The 12,559-nt window shown below is 44.6% G+C and overlaps 1 protein-coding gene across 3 annotated transcripts in view; it reads right to left on the bottom strand.

The window, feature by feature from the left end:
- The window catches only part of PLPPR1 (phospholipid phosphatase related 1), a 374,403-nt gene that overhangs the window by 270,373 nt on the left and 91,471 nt on the right, over positions 1-12,559 (bottom strand). Inside the window, exons 1-2 of one of the 3 annotated variants that reach the window (XM_045043457.1) lie at positions 4,573-4,933; positions 1,319-1,406 (exon numbers count right to left, since the gene is read on the bottom strand). The exons of 1 other annotated variant lie outside the window; for it this stretch is intronic. The gene's annotated coding sequence lies outside the window, so the exon portion shown is untranslated. Of the gene's footprint in view, positions 1-1,318; positions 1,407-4,572; positions 4,934-12,559 lie in introns of those variants that run through there. One more of the 3 variants, XM_045043455.1, reaches the window with a different exon arrangement.

The raw sequence follows: 12,559 nt of genomic DNA, 5'->3' as shown, positions 1-12,559 counted from the left end.
GGATGTTCCAGTGCCACCCCAAAATCAATTTCCACAACGTGGCATTACGCCTTTCAGTTTTCTGAGCTAACCTCTCTCCCCATTCTTCTGCCACCACCCACCCAAAGGTCAAACAAAAATGCTATCTTTGATACTCCTTCTCTTTCACCTCCTACAGTCAACTGAAAACAAATTGTCACGTTTTTATCTGTTCTGATATCTCTTATTGGGATTTTAAGATTGGAGCTCAATATGCTTGGGTTTGGTTCAGTAAGGGACCCATTTCCTAGGGCTGCATGGTTAGAACATGGGTTGTCTGGCCCTCCTCCCAGGATGCCAAGATGCTATGAGCTCTTTAAATGAGACCCTGTGCCTTACAAACTCCCTAGCTCCAGACTATCTGAAAAGTTTGAGCAAACCACAATGTCAGGAAATTCTGACAAGTAAGGGGGAAGGAAAGGGGAATTCACATTCACCGCCAGCCTACTATGAATCAGGAACTATGCTAAGTGCCATTGCTTCCAAGATGGGCGGATGCTATACTATCTTAAACATAAAAAGTGTAATGTCACAATGCCGCTTTTTATTGGCACTTCATAGGAAAGTTCTTTAGAGAGGTAGTCTCCCTGGATCATTTTGTCACTGACCTCCCAAAGGATGATCACCTTGGGGAAATGGAAGTCATGATTTAGCTTCTACTATTCTAATGCAAAAAAAAAAAAAAAATCACCTCATGAACGGCTTTCTCATTCACTGATTTAGTCTTTCATTCAACAAATATTTAATGACCCCTACTCTGTACCAAGACTGTGATGAATGCTGGAGATGCAGCTGTGAATACCTTTCCCTCAAAATACAGGAAGGAGAGCCACACAAGTGAGTGCTGGGGAAGTGAAGGGGAGCATGGGTGCACGCGGCCGGAGGCTCTTCCTCAGATGAGCAGGATTTACTTTTTTCACTTGTTTCCCAGACAGCATCTCCTCCTCTCCACCCCCATTGCCACCATCCTCATCATTTCCACAATACGCTCCCTGCCTCCAGTCTCACCGCCTCCAATCCATCCTCCACATTGTAGTCACAAGCATCTTTCTCGCATGTAAATCTGATCATGTCTCAAACTTTCCTTCGAACTCTCTCCTAGCCTTTTGGATAAAACTGAAGCTCTTTGGCTTGGGATATTTCCATTCACACTTGATGTCTGGCCTGCTGGTTGGCCACTCCATGGAGCCAAGAACCCACTTCTCTTGCTGCAGCCACACAGAACTACTTCCAGTTCTCACATAGTTTTTTCGGCCTGGAAAGCCCTTCTTTTCTCCTTGTCCTTCAAGACTCGGCTCACCTCAACCTCCCAAAGAAACCTTCTTGATCTTCTCAGCCTCCTTAGGTGGATGCCCTCCTTTTGTGCTTTCATAGCATCCTGGGCATATCTGTATCCAAACACAGAATTAGTTGTCAATTAATGTCACCCAGCTGCTGTTCATCTCTGCATTCATACCCCAGCACCCTGTGCTCTAGCCACATGGGATGGTTTACAGTTACCCTAACTCATCAGGCACTTTCACACATTTCCTCTGCCTGGAATGTCCTTCCTATCCTTTCCTACCTGGTAGAAGACCATTCATTTTCAAAAATATCTCAAGTCACCCAGGGGAAAAAACAAACAAACACTGTACTACTGGTACTCTATTTACCCTATAATTATAACAGTTAAACAGACTGCACCATAGTTAGCTAATTACCTATTTCCCCTGCCTTGAAAGCTGGGACTATTTTTTACTTCCTTGTAGTCTTTTTTGCCCCCAGCCTCCAGTACATAAGAAATGCTGATGTGTATTTTCTAAATGTTGAGAAAATCCAGGAGGGAGGATAGAGTATACAGCATACATGTTAAGAACTCACTGTGTAGTAGTATAGAGGTATCCTACTCCCTCATTATTTCATGTGTGTTAATCTTAACAACTAGATCATAAACCCTTTGAGGCCCAGAACTATGTTATATATTTTTATATGACTTCCAATGCTAAATATGGGATAGGTGGTCAATAAATGCTTGTAAATAGAATCTGCATATAATCAAAATGAACTGAGATTGCAGATGTAGGAAGAGGAAATATATCATAAAGAGAGAAAATAGAACCCTAGTAAAAAAGCAAAAAAAAATTTTTTTTAATCTTTCCTTGCCAAGTTTTGCAAAGAAAATGATGAGAATGTTCACCGTGAAATAAAAAGGACATATGCTGATAATTACATTTAAACCCCTTCATGCCAATACCAACTTGAAAATATTTCTGGAGAGGTCTTTTCTTCACTAGTTGTTTTAGGAAATAAAAAAAAAGCTTTCAGATTTTTATCTCACTAAATGCTTTTTAAAAATCATAAAAGCTGTATGGAAGTGTTGAATCACTATATTGTACACCCTAAATTAATATTACACTGTATGTTAACTGACTGGAATGTGAATAAAAACTTTTTTAAAAAATCGTAAAAGCAAAACTTTTTTTTAAATTTTTTTTAACGTTTATTTATTTTTGAGACAGAGAGAGACAGAGCATGAACGGGGGAGGGTCAGAGAGAGGGAGACACAGAATCTGAAACAGGCTCCAGGCTCTGAGCTGTCAGCACAGAGCCCGACGCGGGGTTGAACCCACAAACCGCGAGATCGTGACCTGAGCCGTAGTCAGACGCTCAACCGACTGAGCCACCCAGGCGCCCCAAAGCAAAACTGTTTTAATAATATGTATGCATCCCTTTCCCAATCCCCGCTTTTTTTTTTTTTTTTTTTTTTTTTTTTTTTTTTTTTTTTTGCTTTCTCAAAAACTTCTTCACCTTTGGCTATGTTGACTTGTGAGTCAAAATCTCTTTTATCTGTGAATTTGCTCAATTAGTTTCATGTATATTATGCTCTCTTCCACTTCAAAGAAGCTACAAAATGTTAAAAATAAAAATTTAAAAAGGTCCCCAGAGCAGCGGAGACATGGCCTCCACCAGAACTCTCTGACAACTCATAGTCTCAAGTTCTGGATCTGAGCTTCTAGTGTTTTCTTCTGTCAGCATCAGCTTGGCTTCCAGGTTCCCCACACTCTCCTCTTCCAAGGCTTTTGGAGTACAGAGGAATAAAAACTATACCTGTCCACACATCCCACCTCCCAGATAGAAACAAAAGGTCAAGATGGAGAAACTTTCACACATGGCACTCTCTAGACTCAAAGACCTAATTTTGTGATTGTGCTAAAGGTCAGCGCAGGAATAACCAAGTCTTTTTTACTCCAGATGTGACATTCCAGAAATCTCCATATTAGAGTCCCATCCATGGGGGGGGGGGGTGGGGGGAAGCCACCATCCATAGAAGTAGAAAGGGTATATGAATTCAGTGAAGCCGGCAGAGTACCTTGCCTCACACTGGACCTCTTCCTGCCTTAATTAGCTTCTAGTCACTCCTCTCCTAAATAGCCATCGTCTGTCCCTCTTCCAGTCCCCTTTGTCCCAGTCCTGGACTCCTCAAACGCTGACTCAGTCTCTGCTGTTTCAAAGGGCCATTAGATTTGAGGCGATTCCCAGGTGCCGGCCCGCGCTCTGCGCTCTGAGGCCCCGCCCCAACCGGGCTGGCATTTTTAGGAAATCCTTTTTCTGAGGACCTCTTCCCCGGGACCTAAGAGATACTCAGAACGGTGTCTTTCCACCAGGCAGATTACCAGGCTGCAAAGAATCTCTCCCACGAAAGAGGTTAAAAGGGAAAACGATAGCCCCACAAAGAAAAATAACCCAGAATCCTCCACATATTCCACCTGTGTGTGTGTCATAAAACCCCAGGGCAAAAATAAAGCCCCAGCCTCCTCCAGCTGCAGCAGCCGCCACCGCAGCCCCAACCCAGCTCCCAGTGCCGCCGCCTTGGTGTGCGTGAAGACAGCACCTTCCCGGGGGAGGAGAGATCCCGGCGCCCGGCGTTTCCAGGAGGTGATTATGGCGAGCCTTTCAGTAACTCATCATTCAATCCCGCACTGACCCGAGCCTCACCCCGGCGCCTCTGGCACTGGCGCTGAGTGGGAAAGGCAAAGGCTACCCCTGCAGTTCTCCAGGTGTACACCCGCCACACATACACTACGATGCGCCTAGGGTGCGTGGTTGGGGCGGGATGACAGGTGCCCACGCCTGAGGGGAAATCAAAGGCGACGCTTACAGCCGGGGTGAGAAATCCCAACCCCCGCCCGGGCTGGAGGACTTGGCACCAGCTACCTGCAGGGCGCCCCCGCCCGCACGCCGGCTCCCGTCGCAGCCACGAAGGCAGCCAGGAGGGTGGAACCGGACGGAGGGAGCCTCCACGCCCCCTTTGTCTCCACGTTTCCCAAATGACAGGGGAGGAAAGTTTACGAGCAGGGAGGGTGTAGCTTTCTGCTGGGTCCATCTGACACCTCGCAGGAGGCGACCCTTCCCGGGGTCGCCCTCTCCCCCTGCACGTCCCGGGCGCCGCCTTCTTCTGCACCTGGAAACCCGCAAGCCGGGTTTGGGCCACCTGCTCCGCCGAGTCCGGCCGGGAGCCTGGCCCCGCCGCCCCGGCGTCCCGGAGCCGCCCGAGGCTTCGGGCGCCCCACTCACCTCTCGTGGCGGAGCGTCCTCCCGCGCGCCCTACTGGGCAGTCCCGCTGCTGGAGGCGAGGTGCATTCAGTTGGCGGCCGGAGACACGCTCCCCAGGCTCTGCTGCATTCCGCCTGCGTGGGAGAGAGAGCGCGCGGCGCGGGCGTGTACGAGTGTGTGTTTGTGCGAGTGTGTGTGTATGTGTGAGTGCGGGTGTGTGAGTGTGTGCGCGCACGCGTGGGGGGGGGCGCGGGATCACAGATCCTCCTCTGCGCACATCCCGCGCTCTGCCTCCTCCTCCGCCTCCTCTTCGCGCTGCCGCTAGCAGAGGGTCCAGGTTTCAGGATCTCCTGTTTGTTTAATGAAAGGAAGGAGCAAAAGGCTGGCGGGGAGGGGGTAGTGGTGGGGGGGGGGGGAGGGCACCGGGCTGCGCATGCTCAGAGAGGGACATCGAGCGCTCACTCGGAGCGCAGGCAGAGGGAGGCGAGCGAGCTGCGGGTTGAAGCGGGCAAGACTGCGCCCACCCGAGCAGCAAGGGGCTCGGCGGGGTTCCCGGAAGGCAGCCGGGAAACCCGACCGCAAAGGTGCGCCGTGCGCGGGAACTCCCTGCGCCTGCGGTGAGGGAAGCCGGTGGCGGGATCCCGACCCATCCTCGGAGACAGCTTCAGGAACCGCTAACGCCGGGTTCTCGTCTCCGAGTGTGTGCAGTGCTTGCGCCGGGGTTCCTGGCAGCGGTCTCCTGCCTCTGTGCCGCGGGGGACCGTGGTGGTCTCCCCCGAGGTCCAGAAGGAACCAAAGGCAGCAGGTCGCACCCTGAACTGAAATGAGTTTCCAGGTCTGTGCTTCTTCCTTCCCCTCCCAACTTCACTCTGAAGAGCAGAAAAAGGCAACTGTCTATTCGAGTCCCAAAACAGGTTTGATGGGGCCAGGGTGGGGAAGGTACACAAAAACCCTCTTCCAAAGAACAAAGCACGGGTAGGAGGAGGATGAGTCTCCTAGGGCTCCATATTCAGCCTTCGTTGGTGATAAGGCTAGAAGGAGGAGACATTTGCCCTATTCAAGAAGGCCAAAAGAACAATAGATCCATTGTCCCCCTTTCTTCCAGTGCCAAAGCATTCTTCCTGAGTGGGAATTCTGGCTACTTGGTAAAGTGGAAGAAGTGTCAACACGAAGAGAGTCCAGTGAGAGAACCTGAGCCCTCTAGGGCCATGGCATGGTAACCCGAGGCCAGGGGAGAGGCTGGGCGAGAGGCTTTTCGGGTGGAGTGGAAACTCTTCTTGGGTGAGACTGTTCTAAGAGCAAAACAAGCCAGTTGGTTAGGACCCATTCAAGAGCTTCCATTTTCAACCTCCTTCCTGTTTAATCCCCCCCCCCTTTTCTCTCCTACAGAAGAAAAGACATCCCAAGCAGGGAACTCCTTATAAATATATTATTACCTCCTGTTTATTCATTTTTGGTCTCTCCAGAAAAGGACTACATTTTGGTCATCCCAGCTTTGGAGGGACAGAAGACAGTCTACTCTGTGCAAGTCTTTTCCAAGCTTTCATTAAAGATCACCTCTGAGCATTTCTATGAAGCCTGAGTGAGCAGATGCCTACTTGCTGAACTCTGACCCCTGTCTCATTCATCTTCCCAAAAATAATGCCAAGTGACACGAGAACAGCAGGACAATTAGATCTAACCCTAGAGCACACCCAGAGGAGAGAAAACAGCATGTCTAAATACCACCAACAAAAGCAAAGTTTAGGAGAAGACAGGAAGGAAGGAAGGAAGGAAGGAAGGAAGGAAGGAAGGAAGGAAGGAAGGAAGGAAGGAAGGAAGGAAGGAAGGAAGGGGAGAAAGGGAAAGTTCTTTAAAAGTGAAAGTGCCCTGAGTGTTAGTGGCTGATTCCTTCTCTCAATAGCTCTTTCAAAGGAATAGAATTGCAGCATCTCTTTGCTAAAAGACCAGTGAGTCTGAGTCTCTATCCACTAGGTAGGGGAAGAGATCGAGTTATCCTGAAAAGCAGCAGTCTTTATAATGAACCACCCACAATATTTGGGGCTCCTACTTCTATGCCTGCTTTTCTCAGGCCTTCCCCCTTGGCACCAGGCTTCTTGGAAGACATTTAAGACAGATCTGTCTTGTTACCACATTCCCAGCAGAGCACTGAACACAGTCCCCTGGAATTTCAGGGTGTTAGCACTGGTAAAGCCCTGAGGCAGGAAGGCTATTCTCCCTACGCTGGCACTATATAAGCACCAGGTGAGTGAGGGCTCTGAATCCAAGAAGTGGGTGGGACCTGGAACAGAGAGGCTGGGCTGGAGCAGGTGGAGGTCTCAACTTTGCCGTTCTCTCAGTAGAGATGGTACTAGAAACTTCCTCCTACAATGGTAAAGTGTCCAGGGCTGCTTGGCCAAGAAGCACACTCTCCTTTATCTAAGGCTGGCCTTGGGTGAGGAGGATAGGGACACTACTCCCTTTGATGCTCAGGGACACTGTGTCACAATCTCAAAGCTCCAACAAAGTCAAGAGTGAAGGAGACTTTACAAGTTGGAATTGCAAATAAAGTGGAATCCATTCATGGTGCTGCTATATAAGAGGGTGAACCAGCAGTTCTAGAAGAGATTTTTACTGTTTGGAGAGGTTAGGGGAAGCACAGGGAACAATGAATGCATGATGTACATAAAACACTTAACAGTGTTTAGTGCTTAGCGAGCTCTCCGTAACTTGCAGCTATTATTATTTTTGTTTTAACATTTTCATTATTATGGTTTTTTTTTTTAAGGCTGAGGAAAATTTTTCCCCTAAGCTTAAACAAAACAGATGAAAGCCAAACTGCCTTCCAATTTTCCTTCTGGCTTCCTCCATCACCCCCTCACACATCACCCTGCTCACTTATGTATTCAAATCCATGAAATGAAAGCGTGCTGTAAAACTGTGTGGCAGTGGGAATGGTGACTAACCCCAACCCTCACCCCTCCACACTCAGATCTAGACAGCAAGTGTGGGGCAGCACTGTTTTTCAGTAATATGCCTCAAGCACTTTTTGCCACTCGCATCTCTCAGAGATGAAGGACTCTTCCCACTTAGCAGTCAGGGGCTCCTGCTGCAACACCCCACCTACATTGGCTCATCAAGCTTTGCATTTTTCACTTTTTTTTTTTTTTGCCTTCCTTCTAATTTTAGCAATCTAATGTGTTACTCCTCCTAGGTAACAGAATGCCCGAAGCCAATTAATATGCACACATCTGCAGATGGTTTTGAGAGAAATTAATGGTAAGATTGTCAGTGGCTCCTGTATACAGGTATTTTCAGTGTTCCTTAAATTCAGATTTTAGATGTAGCTTTCATCCCCCTACCTAGTGGACAACCCCTAAACTGTGCACCTCTATCCACCAACAAACAAACACATCTAATGGCCTTACCTCATATATCAGCAAAATAACCCAGTATTGTTGCCCAACTATGTATAAAATTATATTTTTTAAAAAGAGCTAGCTATGAAATAGAACTGGCTGTTCAAAACATGGTTTCAATACAAAAAATGTTAGAATTAATAAAAACCAGTAACAGATGCAATGTTTGAGCACAAAACTCTCCAAAGTTATAGATGCTATAGGGATGTCTTGGTTCTTTTTCTTAAAAAAACAAAAACAAAAAAAAAACTTCCTTTAATGTTTTAGTTATTTTTGAGAGAGAGACAGAGTATGAGTGCGGGAGGGGACAGAGAGAGAGGGAGACTCAGAATCCAAAGCAGGTTCCAGGCTCTGATGTGTCACCACAGAGCCTGATGTGGGGCTCCAAGTCACAAACTGTGAGATCATGACCTGAGCTGAAGTCAGACACTTAGCCAACTGAGTCACCCAGGTGCCCCTATGATGTCTCAGTTCTTAAAAAATTATATGAAAGTTAATTCCATGAGGTTATATATTGCTGAAATAACGTAACAACTCTGCGGTGATGCAGTATATGCATAAATTCTGCTCTTAATATTTTCTAATACTTACAAAACACACCATTTCCACTTGAATTGTTCTACCTATAATTTTAATTTTTTAAAATACCACCTTAATAAGACAAATAGATTTATCATTTTTTCTTCTTGGAGAAATTTCATATACATAGCAATCTTTTCTTGTTCAGTAAAAATGCCAAGCATTTTTGGTAGGGGCTAAACTAGTGATTTATCATTATAAGGATCAAAATGTTTGCATGAATATCAAAAACTATGGCAAAACTTAATGATTCAACAAGTCCATACATTATGCTGTACTCACAAGTGTAGCTACCATTTACCACCACACAAGGCGATTACAATATGTCATGCCTATGCTGTACCTTTTATTCCCATGATTTCTTCATTCCATAACTGGAAGCCTTGTATCTCCCTCTCCTTATCACTCATTTTGCCCATATGCCCACCCCTACCCCTCTGGCCACCGTCAACTTGTTCTCTATATTTATGGGCCTGTTTCTGCTTTTTGTTTGTTTTGTTTTTTAGATTCCACATATAAGTGAAATAATATGATATTTGTCTTTCTCTGTTTGACTTATTTCACTTAGCATAATGCTCTCTAGGTCCATCGAGGTTGTCACAAATGGCAAGATCTCATTCTTTTTCATGGCCGAGTAATATTCCACTGTATATGTGGTACACCTGAAACTAATATACCTTGTGTGTCAACTATACTAAAAAAAAAAAGTGGGGGGGGGAAGAAGCCAATGTTTATTTGACTTTATTGGGGGTATAATTTAAATTTAGAAATTGTATTATTTTTAAGGTTGAGAAAAAACTATCATAAAACCATCCCCATAATCTTATTGTCACTGTTGACACGTTAAGTCCTCTTTTTATGTCTGACTTGCCCCCACTTAGGTTGGTTGTGAGCCATTCGAGGGCAGAGGTTTATTTCTTTTTATGGTCCTGGTAACTCATGAAAGTAAGCAAGTGGTATATGTTCAGTAAATGTTTAAAGAGTGAGTGAATAAATACATAGCCAAAAATAAATTTCTGCTGCTGACAGGTTGACTTTGAAAAAGACTCCCAAGTACCATGACACTTGGTATTTCTCATAAATGATGAAGTCAATAGATACTGTTTTTTAAGGTTTTGTATATGTGATTATCTAAAACTGGAAGTTGGATGAGAAAGGCAAAACAGGTTTCTACAGACAGTTTTTATCTCCTTGGAAATATATAAATCAAGCCCATTCTGATTTTTCTGGTTCAGAAAAAGGATGCATTTTGGCTCAAAGTGCAGTCTGATTCAGAGGATAGCGTCGTCCTGGCCAACCTAATCTAGCCAGAATAATGTTCTAATTTATTTACCTTTTCACCTAAGTAAGATGAATAGTTGAGACAATAATGGTTAGAGTTCTTTTTCTCTTCAAAAGACATCATCCAAAAAGTAAACAAGGACTGCCCCCAGGCTCCCTCTCCAGCACTTCTATTATTACTGTCTTGGGTGAGAGGGGCCAGTAAGAAGTTGACTCTGCTTTCATGGATGGGAATTTGGGGATAGGGAGCAGGGGTGGTGGTGGTAGATGAAACTATAAAAGGTCTCAGTTCCAATCACAACTACCCCGATCCAGAGGTAGAAGAATGGAAGGGCCAGGTGATTGGTGTCATGTTTATGTTTCCTGTTTCATTCATGCACCCAGTACAAGAGTTTCTTGAGAATGATATCCGTGAGAAGGAGAGATCCCAAGACAGAAGCTGCAGTCTTTTATAACCTAGTCTCAGAAGACCGTGCCATCACTTGTGCTACATTCTAACAATCACACAGACCAGCCCAGGTGTTCTGCTCAGATGATCTTCATTTGAGGGTACCCTGTATTTCTTGCTGAGACCCTGATATAGATTTCAGGAATCTTTTCTTAATTGTGGACTCATCTTACCCACACTGAACCTAATGCTTGTTGCTACTTCATCTGCTGGGATTTCTGGGTTCCCCCATGTAACATGTATTCTAGGCTACTACCTCATATGGCCCAGCCCCAAGGATCTATGCACATTTGTGACTGGAAATCCTGCCTAGTTCTCCACATCCCCACAAGTGAGACCCAGACACCTATCACTGATTCCCCTTCTCTTTGGTTCCACCCCTGGTGCCACACTTGTTCTCTTCTTAGAAACATCACCAGGAATTGTTAGACTCGTGACTCCACCTGCCTCGTACTTCACATGTTGTAAATATTCCACTGCTGGGATCTTCTGTCTGCTGACTCTACTCAATCCAGGAAGGGCCAGTCTGCCAGAGCCCATCTATTTCTCTGCCTCAGTCTGTCCCATGTTGCCAACATGGAACCCTTCACTCTCAATAATATTAATCTTTAAAATTACTTTTAGATTACTCAAACATCACTTATTAATAGTCTAGCCCTGGGACCAACAAGCTGATTCCATAAAGAACCAGAGAGCATATATTTTAGGCTTTGTGGGCCATGCAGTCTCTGTCACAACTACTCAACTCTGCAGCCACAGACAATGCATAAAAGGAGAATGGCTGTGTTCCAATTTCTTTCTCTCTTTTACAAAAACAGGTGGTGTGCTGGATTTGGCCCACTAGCTATAGTTTGCCAGCCCCGAATCTAATTCTTCATTTTCTGCCCTTCACCTCTGTCACCACCAATGTGTTTGTTAGAAAGAACCTGAAGAATCCTGCCTTCTGTTCTGCCCATAGGAAAATAATGAAAACCATTAAATTGGTGCAGGAAATCTTAATCATTGTCAGTTTAGGGACTCCTTGTCAGTGTGGCTTTCCCACTATTTTAAGAATTAAGAAAATTATTTTTCAGAAAATTATTTTTTCCTTTTCTGTAAAAAGAGTTGGCTACGTTTTTTCCACATGGAACTGTGGCGGCAATAGCAACTATACTATTTTTAGCCTAACACTGACTTGTGTAGCCCTAGAAGTTTAATGAGAGGAATATTTTAAAGGAAAATGGGTAGAAAAAAATAGTGTGAGCACAATATTCCTGCCTGTTAAAATAGGGCAGGTAAATATATTCTAATTATAACTAGCACCTTAAGAAAACTGCCACTCTAAAGATAAACTCAACCCCAATAAAAAAAGAACACATTCTTACATAGGTCCCAATATAGGAGCAATGCCTCTACTGAGTTGAACTCACAAATTTGGCTGCTGGCTGAGCATTTTTACACATTCAGCCCAAAGTTATGAAATTCAGCCTAACTAAAAATTTCACTTCCTCAAAGAAATCTACAAATTCAATGTAATTCCTATCTGTATTAGTTTGCTGGGGCCACAGACAAGGATGTGGAGAAATTAGAACCCTTGTGCACTACTGGTGGGAACATAAAATGGTGCAGCCACTACAGAAAGCAGTATGGCAAAAAATTAAAAATAAAATTACCATACTATCCAGCAATTCCACTTTTGGTATATACATGGGTAACATATCAGGTAAGACATATTCATTCTTTATTTTATTTAAGCAATACGTGTTAAGTGTTTGGTGCCAATGTAATTGGAGAATTTGAGGTCCAGAATTCGAGATAGGACTCTGAGGAACTTATGCCTATAGTCTGATTGTGTATTTATGTTATTTTTTTTTTAATTTTAAAATTTTTTTAATTTATTATTTGGGAGAGAGAGACAGAGAGAGAGAGAATCCCAAGCAGGCTCCATGTTCAGCACAGAGCCTGACACAGGGCTCAATCCCACAACCCTGGGGTCATGACCTGAGCCGAAATCAAGAGTTGGATGCTCAACTGACCTGGGTGAATGAGCCACCCAGGTGCCCCAATGTAAGTTATTTTTAATTTATTAAGTGCATTTGATAAAATAATAATTCCATGAAAAGTATAAAGGAAATGCCTTGAGGGCTTGGCTAGAAACAATGTTAAGGTGTTAATGGAATAGTACAGTATAATCATGGAAATTTTATTTCAACCATCTAACTTTGATGTTGATATGAGTTATGACATGAAGTTGTTTGAGGAAACTTTTTAAGAGTATGTCTCTTAGGCCTTGGAATCCATCCCATCCCTCTTGTAACTGGTA

This window comes from Felis catus, chromosome D4, assembly GCF_018350175.1.
Source record: "Felis catus isolate Fca126 chromosome D4, F.catus_Fca126_mat1.0, whole genome shotgun sequence".
NCBI classification, from domain to species: domain Eukaryota; kingdom Metazoa; phylum Chordata; class Mammalia; order Carnivora; family Felidae; genus Felis; species Felis catus.
The sequence above is the reverse complement of the archived record's forward strand: the minus strand, read 5'-3'. Positions and strand labels throughout refer to the sequence as shown.